This window comes from Solanum dulcamara, chromosome 9 (genome assembly GCF_947179165.1).
Source record: "Solanum dulcamara chromosome 9, daSolDulc1.2, whole genome shotgun sequence".
Classification (NCBI taxonomy): Eukaryota; Viridiplantae; Streptophyta; class Magnoliopsida; order Solanales; family Solanaceae; genus Solanum; species Solanum dulcamara.
The window spans coordinates 35,094,640-35,112,378 of NC_077245.1; the positions used below are offsets into that span (position 1 = coordinate 35,094,640).

General features: G+C 33.6%; 1 pseudogene; it reads left to right on the forward strand.

Annotated features, from left to right (window-relative positions):
* Window positions 1-5,271: 5,271 nt before the first annotated feature.
* LOC129903647 (11-beta-hydroxysteroid dehydrogenase B-like) overlaps window positions 5,272-17,739 on the forward strand; it is a 71,377-nt pseudogene continuing 58,909 nt past the window's right edge.

Here is a 17,739-nt window from a genome sequence, read left to right on the forward strand (position 1 = left end):
ATAATAGTAATAATAATAGTAATAATAATAATATGAATAATAATAGTAATAATAATAATAATAATAGTAATAATAATAATATGAATAATAATAGTAATAATAATAATAATAGTAATAATAATAATAGTAATAATAATAGTACCTACACACAATGGTTTGAAATAGCTTATCGAAAATTTTTTTAGATCTCAAAGTAATTCCTTTTTTAGGTAATTGGGGTCTAAAAGACATCTTTTCATACTTATCTTTTTCCTCCGTAGTTGTAGAGGTATTATCATCTTTTTGAGCTTTTGTCAAGCTATTAACAATATAATAAGAATCGCTGCATTGTCCAATTTTGGACGTTATCTGGGCACATACGCTGATTAATTTGTCAGCAATCAGTTGTTCACAATCGAAATTAGCAATTTCGATAATATCTGAAACTGCCTTTTGAATATCTTTAAATCCTTTATCAATATTTTGAATATGGTCGTTAATTCTTTCCATCTCTGGTGAGAAAATCTGTTGCAATATTTTTGTTAGTTCGAACAATTTCGATATCGAAGGAATATTCGGATAATAACATTTGTCATCGAATAAATCATTTATATTCCGATTTTGACGGAACATTATTATGAACAAAAGCCTTTTACTTGAGTATTATCAGTTCTAAGAGTAAATCGATTAGGTAGTAAGAAGTAATATAATTTTTGACAACTTTTTACTACAACTAACAATTTTTTTTCATTAATATGATATCTAGTTTGTGTATCTGAAAAGGTTCCGGAATAATATCTACATAGACTTTCTCCTATCTTATTTTTATTAAGATCATAATCTATCTTTTTTAATACTCCGCTCCAGCACTGTTCCGAAGCATCTGTTTTTAAAATTAAATCATCACTATCTTTTGGTAATTATAATTTCGGTAAGTTTTTACAAAGGGATTTAATATCTTTTACTTTTTTTATTAAGACTTCGTTAAATTCAAAGCTCTTATCCTTTTTTAATAATTCTTTAAATAGCTTTCTTAGTTCAGCGAAATTTTGAATATAATTCGAAGCATAGTTAAGTATTCCTAAAAAACTTTGTACTTGCTTTTTTATCAACTAATTTATCTGGGAAAACAGATATTTTTTCGACGATATGGATTTGTAATTTTATACCATGTCCGTCAATTATCATTCCTAAAAATTCTATCTCATTTTTTAATAAACTTGCTTTCTTTTTAGAAAGTGCTAATCCATTTTCTAAGCATAAGTTAGTAAACTTATTTAGGTGTATCAAGTGTTCTTCAAGACTATCAGACAAAACTAAAATATCATCAACGTGTGTAGGTACTTAGAGCAATTCAAAAAATGCCTGAACATCGCTATACTAGTGGCTTACCTCCTTTAGTCGAGGTCAGGGCTCCACTATGACTTTTGTCCTTAATACCGATTACATCTTAGTAGTTCTGCCTCGAACCATCTTACACTTTTCTTTAATAGATTCTAAATATGGCAGTCACATTGCTATTACTGATTTCTTTTTATCGAGTAATCACTTGATCTTACTCTTAGTATGCCAATGCTCGTAGGCTGCACAATTATTCTTGTACCATTTGCATGAGGTGCATTCCCATTTAGTCATAGTCTTTTCTGCTCTTGGCTTACTCTATTCTATGTGTATCATTGTACTAACACGCACTTACAATCTCTTTTTGTCATACTTGTTTCGTTCCCTTTTTCACTTTCCAGGGGGTCACCCATCCCAATGCTACTATCACCCAAGCACGCTTAACGACGTAGACAAATATATAGTCATAAGTATAATGACGTTATACTTATCCTAAATCTCTAAAGACTTTTCTATCTAACAATAGTGTCATCTTTTTCTACACATATTATTTACTTACAAAGTGACAAAATATTAGCTATTAGTCACTATCATATCTTATTACAAAATGACAAAAGGTTAGATAAATGTCGCTATCTTCTCCTTTGTCTTTTCTTCTATCCTTGATTTCTTGCGTATCTTCTCTTCTATTTCTATCTCCTTCTTCCATTTGTCAAAGTAGCAAAGATAGTTGGACCACCTATCACAAAATGACAAATGTGTCTCTATCTTACTAAAATGAATCCTTATCTTCTACATCTTGATCTTTATCTCTTTTTCCACACGTAAGAGCTTTATTCGGATGATGTGGACATGACATCTTCAATTATCTTTTCTTTTCTCGGAGAGCAGAATTCACACGTCCCTTTGGAGTTCTTTCTCATCTCACATAATCGTTGTTGTGCTTGTGGACTTGATTTAATAATTCCCTTATTAATCAGGTCTATCTTGGTTTGCATATATCTTTTTGCCGATGGTGGTGTAGTTTTAGCAGGGGCAATCATAATTGAGGAATGTATTTTCGTTCCTCCATAGGTCCTGAATCCTCTTTTGAAACTATGTTCCATGTTTTGCAACACAATCCTTAATCCAATAGCACGTCTATAATGGACATCTTTGTTGGAGAATCTCTGAAATATCTTTTCTTGAAAATTATTTATAATATTAAAATCATCGGCCTTTCCAATTTGCATAAAATGGTAGGCAGGATATCTTTCTTCTTTGTAAAAATCCAGTCCGGCAGAAATAAACTTAAGGACCAAAATATCTTTGATGGTAATCGTTGGGTTATTCAGATAACAATCTTTAACTCCGTCTTGTACCCATGACGGTAATCTACTAATTTCCGGAAAATTTGGAGACGTAAGATAAATAGAATTTACCGCTCCAAAATCATACCAGTATCTAATTTCTTGAGGGGATGAATCTTGCAAATAATTGATTCGAGGATATATCCCCGTAAAATCGATATATCTGTTGGGAGTAGTTTTAAGAGAAAATAAATCTCCCATTATCTGTTCTTGATCTCCAATGGCTTGAAGTATCTTATCGAATTTTTCTTTATATCCCAAAGTAACTCCTTTTTGAGGCAATTGGGGTCTAAAAGATATATTTTCATACTTATCTTTTTCTTCCGTATTTTGTCAAGGTATTGTCATCTTTATTAGCTTTTATCAAGCTATTAACAATATCATAAGAATCGCTGCATTGTCCAATTTTGGACGTTATCTGGGCACATACGCTGATTAATTTGTCAGCAATCAGTTGTTCACAATCGAAATTAGCAATTTCGATAATATCTGAAACTGCCTTTTGAATATCTTTAAATCCTTTATCAATATCTTGAAGATGGTCTTTAATTCTTTCCATCTCTGATGAGAAAATCTGCTGCAATATTTTTATTAGAGCGAATAATTTCAATACTGTTATAATATTACTCTGCTCTTGAAAGTTACTCTCTTTATCTGTTCGGACATGGTTGGATCTAATTTTTGTGAATATCTTTTAAGAGCCTCATCTTTTATCTTAGCATTTTTTAAATTTCTTAGAGATGTCCAATATAATCGGTGATCTAACCTTATCTCTGCGAAGGAGGGTTGTCGTTTCATTATCCTATACTTGAAGAATGAGTTTCAATCTCAATTTTAATAAGTTTTATATTATTTGTTAGTCCTTTTATGACTTCATCATGATCATCTAGAATTCGTTTTGTCCTAATTATAAAATCTAGCTCGCTTTTGTTATCTTTTAACATTAAACGTAATAATCTTTTGCATTTTTCTTTACTGTTATGGGTATCTTTTAAGTGTTTTCTAAACTTCCACAAGTAATTATTATCTATTTTTATATCTGCAAAAGTAGGATGTCTTTTCATTCTATATCTATATCATTAAAATTTTCATAGCACTTTAGTGAGTTAGTTATTCTATCAAATTTATCTTCACTGTTTTCTTGTCTAATCTTTATCTCTAAAGTTGACATGTTTTGTGTAATATCTACTTCCACGTTTTTAACGTCTATCATGGCTCTTATAGATAATAGGATAATAAACAGGAAAGAAGCCTGTTTAGGAATACTACGAGGAAATTTACAATACGGAAAGATTAAATTTAATATTTATCCTAGAATTTCTTACCATCTTCTAGATAAAGACTTTGATAAAACTTTAAGTTTAATACAAGATTTTAAAAGAAAAGATTTCTTTCATAAATACAATAGACCCTATTCGATAACATACGTAATCTCATATGCTATTTCTAATACACATCATTCTGATTGCTTTGCCGTAAAAGAGACGATAGATTATCCCCATCTATTTGAGGAAGTAAGTCAAATACAAATGCCTAGTATGACACAGATACAAGAAATAGAAAATTGTTAACATGATAGACGTTAAAAACGTGGAAATAGATATTACACAAAACATGTCAACTTTAGAGATAAAGATTAGACAAGAAAATAGTGAAGATAAATTTGATAGAATAACTAACTCACTAAAGTGCTATGAAAATTTTAATGATATAGATATAGAATGAAAAGACATCCTACTTTTGCAGATATAAAAATAGATAATAATTACTTGTGGAAGTTTAGAAAACACTTAAAAGATACCCAAAACAGTAAAGAAAAATGCAAAAGATTATTACGTTTAATGTTAAAAGATAACAAAAGCGAGCTAGATTCTATAATTAGGACAAAACGAATTCTAGATGATCATGATGAAGTCATAAAAGGACTAACAGATAATATAAAACTTATTAAAATTGAGATTGAAACTCATTCTTCAAGTATAGGATAATGAAACGACAACCCTCCTTCGCAGAGATAAGGTTAGATCACCGATTATATTGGACATCTCTAAGAAATTTAAAAAATGCTAAGATAAAAGATGAGGCTCTTAAAAGATATTCACAAAAATTAGATCCAACCATGTCCGAACAGATAAAGAGAGTACAAGAAAAAATACTTGCTAATAATGAAGATATAATAAATGAAAATCATAATATAAATTTACTAAGAAACTATTATTTCAAAAATCAGATAGCTAGTCTAGGATAAAATGGAAAATAAATCCAATTATAAATTATTGAATGAGAAAGATCCTCTAAAAATAGAGCAAGATTTATATGAAATACAAAGAACGATAATTTATTTTGGAAATTTAATAGTTAAAGAAATTCAAACTTTAAAAGAAATACTAGATCAAAAAGAAATGAAAATTGATAAAGAACCTATAAATAAAACCTTAGATATTATAGGATCCCATGTTTCAAAAATAAAAATACCTGAAGGATACGGAGGAAATAATTTAAAATGGTAAGTTCCGATTCCGAAAATTCAGAAATAGATAGCCTTATAATAAATATAAAAGGAATCCAGTTAAAAAATGAAGGTGATATGATAAATTTAAAAATGGATTCAGTCAAACCAGAAGTAGATTTTAATCCCAATATTACTGAGCTCCCTACTCAGGCTGAAACCAGCCGAACAAGTTTTAATAAACCCTCTAGGGCTTATGCAGGAATAAATGCTGCAATAAGAACAAAAGATAGTCACACTCCAGTAGGATCAATGAAAACTGAAGCGATTAATCTGTTTGGAATATATCTAGATTTAGATTGTATTAATAATACTGAAGAAGCTATAGATAAATGGGAAACTTCTTTAAGGATAGCAGTAACAGTAAACAAAATGGATTATGGAACCACTAAACATTTTATAGAACGAAGTCTATTAAATAGTGTGTTAAGATTTTGGCAAAACTTAAATGATGCCACACGAAATGATATTTTCGGTGCCGATGATAATATTGCTAATTTAATTACAAGAGCTACCGAAGCTATAAGATTAGAATTTGCCGGAGAAGGTAATATTTTAAAAGACCCTGCAACGATTAAAAAATACGAAATTGCTTTGTTAAGATTACAATTATGTGATATGTGTGAAATAGATAAATATATTTGTGTCTTTCAAGATTATTATTACTATGTTTACAATAGAGGTAAAAATACAGAAATGTATTTACCGATGTTTTTTACTAAGATACCAGACCCTTGGGGTAGAAAGTTAATAGATACTTATAATCCCGGAACAGCCGATACTTTAGGAAAAAGAATAACGCATTTAAAAGATAGTCTTAGTACATGGTGTGCCGATGCCATATTAGCTAAAGCAACAAAAGGATTAAGAAAGAAAATAAGTTTATGTTGTGATAATCCTAAAATGCCTATAATGATTGGATGTGAAAGTCCCTATTACTACAAAAAGATTAAAAGAAAATATAAGAAAAAGAAACTCTTTAAGAAAAAGTATTTTAAAAAGAGAAAGGCTAGATACTACAAAAAGAAAGGATATACACGATATCAAAAACCTTTTTACAAAAGGAATAATAAAAGAAAAAATCCAAAAGAATGTAGATGTTACTACTGCAAAGAGATAGGACACTATGCCAATAGATGTCCAAAGAAATTTGCTAATAATAATAAGAAAATAGAAATCGATGAAGATATCGAAGAAATGATAAATTTAGAAGAATTTATACAACTAAATAATTTTGAAGAAGTAGATTCCGACGATACAATATTTATTTTAACTGATACAAATTATTATTCTTCGTCAGATGAAGACAGTCAAAATGAGTAATGAAATAGAAATTGATATAATAGAAGAAACGATAGAACAAGTTGGAGAATATAAACAAGATATTTTTATTGATAAAAGAAAATTAAAACAAATACAAAAAGAAAAGTTTTCTTTGACTAACTACTCAGGATTTGATGTAAATATACTGGATAGATTCAGATTAAGAAAAAGACAACATCATTTATTTTATGGATTAAATATCCAAGAAAGAGCGTTAGAAGTTTCAGTTACTTCTAATAAAATAATGATTCCTTTATTATCCAAAAAAGATATTCAAGATAAATTACGAAAAATAAAAACGGAAATTCGAAATACTCTAGGATGGATACACATAGGAGCAATCCAGATAATAATAAAATCTACCTTTAGAGAAGGATTAGACACCCCAATAGATTTAGCTATTATAGATAATAGGATAATAAACAGGAAAGAAGCCTGTTTAGGAATACTACGAGGAAATTTACAATACGGAAAGATTAAATTTAATATTTATCCTAGAATTTCTTACCATCTTCTAGATAAAGACTTTGATAAAACTTTAAGTTTAATACAAGATTTTAAAAGAAAAGATTTCTTTCATAAATACAATAGACCCTATTCGATAAAATACATAATCTCATATACTATTTCTAATACACATCATTCTGATTGCTTTGCCATAAAAGAGACGATAGATTATCCCCATCTATTTGAGGAAGTAAGTCAAATACAAATGCCTAGTATGACACAGATACAAGAAATAGAAGATACACCATTAGATTTAGATTTACAATCTAAACCTTTGTACAATCAACAAGATTCCTCATCTCGACTATCCTTTGAGGAAACTCGAGTCATAAATCCTACAGCGATGATAAGAAGAACACAGTCAGAAAGAGTTAGACAACCTATCTTAGAAGCAAAAAATGATGAAATAAGAAACTATAAGATAAAAGGAGAATATTTTAATGGAATACAATTTGTTCCCATTAACATCCTATTAGATACAGGAGCCAGTGGAAATTATATTAGCCTTAGGCTATGTAACCATCTCCAACAATATAAATTAAAAGATAATCATCTTTATACGGATTTTAATGGAAAGAAACATGAAATAACAAACATGATAGAAACTATTTTAAGATTTAAAGATAACACTATACCTATAAGACTATTGGTTGAACCAGAAGGAAATAATGATATGTTAGAAATACTGCTAGGAACCACTTTCCTAGATAGTGTAAAACCATATGATATTCTTGATCATGGTATCAAGATTACTTACGACGATAAGATAATTTTCATATCAAAATGACAAGCCCATATAGTATCTATATACCAATAGGAATAACTTATAAAGATTATAAAGCGGAATATTTTGCTGCCTATATAGATAACGGATCAGGAATATGTTGCTGTAGACCAGACGTATTCCCTAAAGAATACCATCAAGAATTACCCATTACTAAGGGAAAAGATATATCTAATAATATTGTAACAATGTCTAAAGGCATTGCTCAACCGATCATACTACTAGGATATTTTCTAATAAAATGTCCTCCATTTTATTTCCATAATACCGGACAAGATATTCTATTAGGAAATAACTTTTTAGAAATGTTTCATACCGTTTTATATGATAGAGTTTTATTTCAAATAAAATTCAAAACTCCTTGTCAACATATTATTGTGGTAAAACGATTTAAAACTGCTTATTCCAAAAGATTACCTATTCACTTTAAACCCCGCACAGCCCAGCGTGGTGATATAGGATATCAAGATAAACCAATTTTTCCAAAAAGTACTCCATTACTTCAATACGATACTGATTGGGACAACCCTCAAACAATAAATAAACAATCTAACAACTTGTTAGAATATCAAATAACTTTTAATAAATTAGAAGAAAGTTTAGACATGATTAAACAAAAGTTAGAACAATGTTTTTCAGAAAATCCCTTAGAATTTTGGGATAAAAATAAGATAGAAGCCAAGTTAGAAATGAAGGACAAAGATAACCCTGATGACCAAAAAGAATTCCAAAAACAGATTAAGGAATTATTAAGCCTTAGAATAATAAGACCTAGTAACTCTCCTCATAGCTCACCAGCCTTTATGGTTAGAAACCATGCAGAGATAGTAAGAAATAAACCAAGGATGGTTATTAACTATAAAAAGTTAAATGATAATACTATATTTGATGGATATTTCTTACCACATAAAGAAAGCCTAATTAATAGAACTACTAACAAAAAAATATTTTCTAAGTTTGATTGTAAAAGTGGATTTTGGCAAATAAAAATGAATAAAGATAGTGTTCATTATACTGCATTCTCTACCCCCGCAAGGGCAATATGAATGGTTAGTCATGCCATTTGGATTAAAAAATGCACCACAGATATTTCAAAGAAAAATGGATAATATCTTTAAAGATTATGACTATATATTTGTCTACGTTGATGATATTTTAGTTTTATCCGATAGCCTTGAGGAACACTTGATACACTTAAATAAATTCACTAACTTATGCCTAGAAAATGGATTAGCACTTTCTAAAAAGAAAGCAAGCTTATTAAAAAATGAGATAGAATTTTTAGGAATGATAATTGACGGAAATGGTATTAAATTACAAAGTCATATCGTCGAAAAAATATATGTTTTCCCAGATAAATTAGTCGATAAAAAGCAAGTACAAAGCTTTTTAGGGATACTTAACTATGCCTCGGATTATATTCAAAATTTGGCTGAACTAAGAAAGCCATTTCAAGAATTATTAAAAAGGATAAGAGCTTTGAATTTAATGAAGTCTTAATGAAAAAAGTAAATGATATTAAATCTATTTGCAAAGACTTACCAAAATTACAATTACCAAAAGATAGTGATGATTTAATTTTAGAAACAGATGCTTCGGAACAGTGCTGGAGCGGAGTATTAAAAAAGATAGATTATGATCTTAATAAAAATAAGATAAGAGAAAGTCTATGTAGATATTGTTCCGGAACTTTTTCGGATACACAAACAAGATATCATATTAATGAAAAAGAATTGTTAGCCGTAGTAAAAAGTTGTCAAAAATTATATTACTTTTTATTACCAAAATGATTTACTCTTAGAACTGATAATACTCAAGTAAAGGCTTTTGTTCATAATAATCTTCCGTCAAAACCGGAATATAAACGATTTATTAGATGGCAAATGCTTTTGTCTGAATATTCTTTTGATATTATCTTGTTTAAACTCACTACGTTAAGCGTGCTTGGGTGATAGTAGCATTGGGATGGGTGTATCATTGTACTAACACGCACTTACAATCTCTTTTTGTCATACTTGTTTCGTTCCCTTTTTCACTTTCCAGGGGGTCACCCATCCCAATGCTACTATCACCCAAGCACGCTTAACTCTTGAGTTTGGACGGAATTTGATGCATTAGTGCGGGTACGATCGCGTCCATCCCTTATGGGGTCTCGTTTGAAATTTAAGTGTTCCTATTTACATACGATAGCGTCAGTTGATTTTTTCTTACTCTTGTACTTTTCTTATCCACTTCCCCCCTTTTAGGGTGTACCTATGTCATCCTCCGCTTATTTTCATCTATGTACACGCGAATAATTCTACTCCAACATATTTAATGTGCCGCACCATATCTATATTTTCTGTTAAATCATCCATACGTTAGGTTGCCTTTATAGGAAATCCTAGCACAACCATAGGGTGCTTTAGTATTTGGAATATATTGTATAAAATGTCATCTAATGGTTCATACTCGAGTAATATCCGTAATGTAGCAGTGCATTCAAAGCCACATTCCATTCATCCCAATCAATAATTAGCTCGTGCTCATAATTGATTCAGATTCTCCACTCGGGAGTACTTATACTTTGATGATTCGTGTTTCAAGCTCCATCATTATACTAGCCTTATTCCAGTGGATACCGCTTATTCTTCTAATAACCTTGTAATGCAGCAGTTGTTCTGCAAATCGACATTCCCTCTCCTTGTAGGATCTCACTAATCATCAAGGTGGAGTCACGTATACACAATACTTCTTTATGCCTCCTTATGTTTCATCTTTGTCATGTGCTTAAGGCTTACTTCTAATACTGCGTAAAACCATATTAACTTTGTTGTAGTAGTGGCCTTGTCTTACCACCTTTTCATCGTACTATACTTTCAGTTTGTAACTGTCTATTTCCCTTTTTGTTCGATACTCACACTTAATTAATCACATCAATATTGAGTGCCTCTATTAGAACTTCTCTATTATTCCTCCAGCTCATATACATTTTTGGTTGTGCGCAAGGAATTCCGTAATACTCTTTATTTCCTTGCACTAGATATCCTTTTCGTCATCATTTAACATTTATTCGAAAATTTTCTTACGGAACTTGATAAATCTTTCCTATTTGTTCCATAGCTTGCTTTTCCGTTTCACACCTATCTTTACATTCCATTCACATGGACCACATCATACCTTCTAGTTATTTCCTTACTAAGCTTTACTTATTCTCATAATAGTTTTTGTTATATTCACCTGGTACCCTGTTCGCATTTAGTCCCATAGTATAGGACCGCTTGACCTTCTTCACGATTCTTACTATGGGCTACTTACCCTTCTTAGTTAGTCTTAGCTTTAATGTTTCACAAGCTGTCTTATTATCACTTCGCTTCTGTCATAATTCTTTTCCTCTTGCACTCTTGTCGTAATCATATTGTTACTCCTCTCAACTATAACTTGTCATAGTTTATCCCTATGTATCAATTCAGGTGATGCCTTACTATATCATTTATCCTGATCCATCAGTCTTTTCTAAGTCATCTTCTTTGGCTTATAGGTCCTTTCCAACTTCGTTCTACTATACCAGTATCGACCTCCTAGTTTCTATTACTATTAATTCAGTAATTAACTCATTTCTCGAGGTCAGCCATACTCGTTTAGTCAAATCTCATTATTGTTGTGAGCACAACCTTTCAAGACATACTACAGCCTTGTATCTCATTCTCTTCTTATTTCTAAGAAAATTTGGGCAGAGTTTCCTCTGTATTTCTTACTATCTCAATACCTACATGCAACAAATGCCAACAGTGCCTCACAAGGCATACATATATATAGTCCTATCATCGCATATCGCAGCCACACAGGGCTTCCCACGATTAGCAGTATGAAAATGGACTTACCTCATATGTCCACTTGAACTGCACCTGTTGCACTTTCCTATATACTTTTCCTTTCATGTTTCAACTTAATATATATCAGTCGTATTGCAACACCTTACCTAACATAGGTCCTTCGTGCCTCTGCTTACCTGCATGCTTTGTAACTTCCAATATCGTCAGTTACTTTCTTTTATCGATATTGTTCTTCTGCTGAAATCACAAGTTAGTATGAGGAATTTCATTCCCTATGACTTGGCTCTATCGTACGATCTTAGATATAAAATAAAGTAACATCCTAAATGTCCTATAGCCTCCTGCCTATAGATGTGGTGCACAACACATCGATAAACAAGACTCTACTAGACATGGTCTGTAGACATTCCAAGGACGAACTACTTTAATACCACTTTTGTCACAACCCAACCCCGTAGGCCGCAATTGGGGTCCGCCCTGGACCCCCGTATGCGTACTTATCAGCTACACTTAAGTTGAACCATGTGTGATGTGATACTATACCCAAAAATCTCAATGGTTTAAAACTTTTTCATGTACATGTAGAATTTTTCATTCGTATCATATCTTGAAAGGGCATGCAAGCCGACAAGGCTGCTGTAACATAAAAACATTTACAACATGCCGTATAGGTACAATCAAAACGAACTCACAAACAACCCACATCCATATGTCTATAGACCTCTAAGAATAGTAACAACAATATATGGCAGGACAGGTCTCCCGCCGTACCCCTGAATAAATAAATATGTGCATCAAATGACCAGTAGCAAAAATTAGGCTCCAAAACAGTGAAGCACTTCCAACTTAGCTGCGAGAAACTCCTAAGCTGACGGATCTTCAAAATGAACATCTGTACCTATGGGTATGAAATGCAGCCCCCCTCCCCCCCCCCAAACAAAGGGGGTCAGTACGATATATGTACTGAGTATGTAAAGCATAACACATTATATATGAGACCATAACTGAAATAGGGATGCAGGGGACAAGTATAACAATTAAATAATTACTGTACCTGGACCTTAGGACACGTAATCATATATATCATCATATACTGTGCCCAGCATTATAGCGAACTCGGTGTCATAATCATTTCATCATATTCACATGCCATCATATCATCATGTATTTTACTTCATCATATCATCGTATACGGCATCATATCATCGTATATGGTATAATATTATCGTGTATGTTATCGTAGTACATCTGGTTCACTACGGGGCTCGGGGTCACGAATATATCACTCTAACCTCATATGCATGCCTACATAAAGTATCCGTCCCTTTAGTGAGGGACTCGGTGAATGGAGTGGTGTACGTCTATAGCGTACCATTATAATATATATACCGTATCCATCCCTCTAGGGAGGAACTCGATGTTCTTTCCTTATTTCACTACATATACTATTATATTACAGCCGGCCTGGGACTCGGTGAATAATCGTATCATCATAACATATAACATGTATCACACCTTACGTATGGAATCGTCTCCTCGTGCATGGAACTGTACAAATCCGGCCCGGGACATGGTGAATGAATTAGTAAAACTATGCACGATAACATTCCCGGACCATCATGGGACTCGAGGAAGGATGGGTTACAGTATGCATAAGTAGAGTAGTGAAAAACCATATGCAACTAAGTCGTTATCTGAGACTCGATGAAACAGTCAAGTGAACCGTCACTTGAAGATCAGGGGGTAATTATCCGAGGTACCCCTTTAGATGTCATTAGGGTTTACATCAGTTGGGGCCTCAGGGATCACAGACCATCAATATAATGCCACACAATTTATGCAATCAAAAGTATAGTTTATGCAATCAGAAACACAACTTATGAAGTCAGAGACTCAATTTATGCAATCAGAGGCATTTGTCATTTCAGAGCCTTTAGGAAGAGGAGCTTGTATCTCCACTTACCATTCAACATATAGATGGTTCAAGAGTAGTGGGTGAACCACTTTAAGACTCTTAATATTCAAAAGTGCATACAAGTCACGAGTGACACTCAGAGTTCATAATTGGAATTACCTCTAAACCCATATCATATATCATTTTACTTAAAATTAAGACATTCCAAAGGAAAGAAGAGATAGGCTTTACATGTACTACTTTTTATCACATAGAAGACTTAAAGACAACAACTCAGCTATTGCAGGAGTTCTGACATCAAGAAGTAAATGAGAGTTTCAACTTATATTCAGGGCTTTATGAATGGATTGAATCCCAAATATCATATACATATCATTCATAACTTACATCTAAGACATGACAAAAGAAAAGAACGATAGCTCTACATACCTGTTATGGGTTAGTTTTTATCTTGGTCGCCTTGTCGTCCCGTGAACCTAGGTAACATGAAATCAATAAGAACATCAACATCTTTAGATATTTCAGCGTCTTACATTACTTACGAGTATTCACAAACCCCATTTCCCCGCTCACCTTCTTGACTAGTTCTTTAACTAGTTAAGGCGTTAACGGAAATCGGACAGCATCTCCCCTATAATGTGCCCTATCCGAATTACCAATCATGCCCCTAATACCTACAGCCAACCAAAAGAATAACCAGAAGATCATATATATATAAAACATGGAAACATTATACATTACAACCTCCGAACGACTCGCTCGCAATTACGATATCCAATATAGGGTTTTTAGTTTCTATTTTGCGAAACGTTTAACCGTACTAAGCGGGGAATCTTGTGGATGAAACCAGAAGCTCCCACACCTATTTTACAACACATTTAGGGCCTGCAACACACACCACACACCCAGAAGCAGCCTCCACACACACAACGCCTCATTTCAACCACAATTTAACTATGACGACTTCAATTTCGATTGTTTCTATCGTCGAGCCTTTCCACGACTTTTTTTATACTTCCAGAAGTATAAAAGGTATATAATACACTACATAAAAACCCCATAAAGTCCAAATTTAAAGGAGAAGCCTTACCTTACCCGAAATTGGCCAAAACTAGCCAAAATTGCAACTCGAAACTTCTTTAGTTGCGTTGAAGCTGCATGGACTATTTGTTGTCCGTTTTGGCTGCACCAAGACATTATTTTATACTTATAATACCTCCATATCATTGTGTTATACTATATATAATATATTTATGGAGCAAAAGTTGGAGGCTTACCTTTTTTTCTAGCCAAACCCGTAGGTTCCTCTCTTTGCCCTAGCGTTTTCTCTCTTTCTTTCTCTCATATTTTCTCTCTTGTTCTTTGCTGAAATTTGGATGAGAATCCGATTATGAGTCATATAACATACATATATACACCTCCACACTGTTGAGGAATGCCGTAGATAATTAATTCACAGAGGGAAATTTAGAAATCCACTTTAGTTTCTTCTAAACCATGGCTGCCTCCTTTGCTTCTCTCACGTTTTTCCTTTTCTTTGGCTGCTGTTTTGGATAAAAAATGTGACTAAGAGTCACTTAACATATAGATATATGTTACCTTAGGGGGTGAAATGTGTCAACCCCTAAGGGTGACACATGTTTGGCCCCCATTGGGCCAACACATACAAGCTGCCAATAAGGGGCTGCCATGTGGCATGGGGTCCACCTCCCCCAAGTAGGTGGGTCACCTACTTGACCCCAAGCAGATGGGTCACCTTCTTTCTTGAGGTGCTGACATGTGTCACTCCTCCATTGTCTTCCACGTGTCCTCTTTTCCCCTTCCTCGTGGGTTCGTAATCTCGTCTTATTTTAAGGGCCTATGTAATCCATGCTACGTAAGATTGGTATGTCTTTAAGTAACTCAAGTGTATAAGACTTCTAAATTAGTAGCTTACGTAGGTAAATCAAGTCCTACAATTCATTTCTTGGCCTTCAATTCCTTCCGGATTCTTACGACTCTATTTCCAACCTTCTCTACTATGGGGTATCACATTTTCCTTTCCTTAGAGTCGTTTGATAGTGTCATAGCTTATCCGTCTCACATGATAATGTTTAAGGAACTTAAGAGACATTCCGAGCTCGAGAATGTGGGGTGCAACAGAATTTAAGGTAGAATCATATGGAAAAAGTTAAATGGGAGAGATTTACCTTTGAATCACCTGAAATTGGCAAGAAATAAGCAAGAACACCCCAACCCGAGTTTAACTTCAATGGTTCTTCATTTTGGAGAAATGAGGAAGAAATAGGATTTAATCCCCAGCGACAACCGCAACAGCGGTTAAAAGGATGCTTTAGTAGCCATTGTTAAAGACAACAAGGGTCGCAAAAGCGACCCCCACCTAGGTGGCGCCTTCCTTAAAAGCGGCTGCCAGGTCGCAAAAGCAACCACTGCTTAAGTAGCTGGTCAATCGCCTTAGCGTCCCCCGCCTCACCTGAAGCTCCCCACTTTCGTGGTGCCTCATCCTCTTAAGAGAATAACACCAATGAGACCAAGGGCTACTAAAGTGACAACACCAGAAGCCAAACACCTGAAAATGGCCTAAGTGTACCAAAACTTCAAACATACCCTGGGAATTCATTCAAAGTCTAAATTACCAAAACCAAAAAGTGCAAACCACTTCAAAATAATATTGCAGACTCAATGGAATTAATGGAATAACCAATAGAGGTCGTCTCATCAAAATATTGACCAAAGTTAATACTCACAAAGAAATTCCCACAAAATGCTAAAAAGCTACGAACTCATCTCGAAGGCCTCGAGAATCAAACCAAAGATCATTCTAGACCAAACTTGGCATTTCAGACCTAATGGTGTTGACAAAATTTTAATATGAGTGTTTTTATCAAGAATATTGACAAAAGTAAAACTTTGGTCAAAACTTCAACACTAAAACGTCTAATCGCACAAACTCAAAATAAAAGCCCCAAAACCCAAACCAATCATCACACTAGACCAAAATGACCCTTCCCAAGTTGATTAAATTGATGAAATCTTCATCCGATATTAGAATCTCTAAATGTTGACTAAAGTCAACTCTTTCAAATCTTAGGCCTCAAAATGGCCAAAATCACTCAAAACTCACCCGACCTCCTCAGAAAGCCTGCCACCCATCCCAACACCACATAAATGCTAGAAAAGAGTTATGGCAAAGGCCAAACTAGTAAAAGCATGCTCAAACACAAAAATGACGTTGAGGGCCATTACAACATCCATTACTAAAAATACTTTCATCCTTAAAAGCAAAACAAAGAGAAGTACCTAAAGGCTCAAACAGGTGAGGCTATTGGGTCCACATATTAAGCTCAATCTCCTAAGTTGCCTCCTCAATAGGATAATGTCTCCAATGAACCTTCATTAACATAATCTCTTTATTTCTCAACTTCCTAACCCGCTTGTCTAGAATAACCACATGCTCCTCATCAAATTCCAAGGACTCATCCAACTGAACTGAATCCCATTGAAGCATGTGAGACTCATCTTGATCATACTATCTCAGCAAAGAAATATGGAAAATAGGGTGAACACCCAAAAGAGCTGGAGGTAAGGTTATCCCATAAGCCACCTCACCTACCCATATTATGATCTCAAAAGGACCGATAAACTTGGGCTAAGCTTGACCCTCCTCTTGAATCTCATCACGCCCTTCCTGGGTGACACCCGCAGGAACACACGATCACTAGCCATAAACTCTAGGGGTTGTTGTGCCCGATCTGCATAGCCTTTGTACCTACTCTAGGAAGTATGAAGTCACTCTTGGATCACACTGACACTATCCATAGAATCTCACAATAAGTCGGTTCCCTATGGCCTAATATCAAAGGTGTCAAACTATCCCACCGAAGATCGATACCTCCTACCATAAAATGCCTTGAGTGGAGCCATATGAATGCTGGAATGATAGCTATTATTATACGTAAATTCTTTCAAAGCCAAAACCAGGTCCTACTGACCCCCAAAATCAAAACAAGGCCTCAAAGCATGTCCTTTAAGACCTGAATAATCCTCTCATACTGACCATCAGTCTATGGATGGAATGTTGTGCTGATCTCAACTCTAGTACACAACTCCCTCTAAATATATTTTCAGAAATATAAAGTAAATTAAGTATCACAATCCAAAATAATAGATATTAGAAACCCATAAAAATGAACATTCACTCGAATGTAGAACTGAGC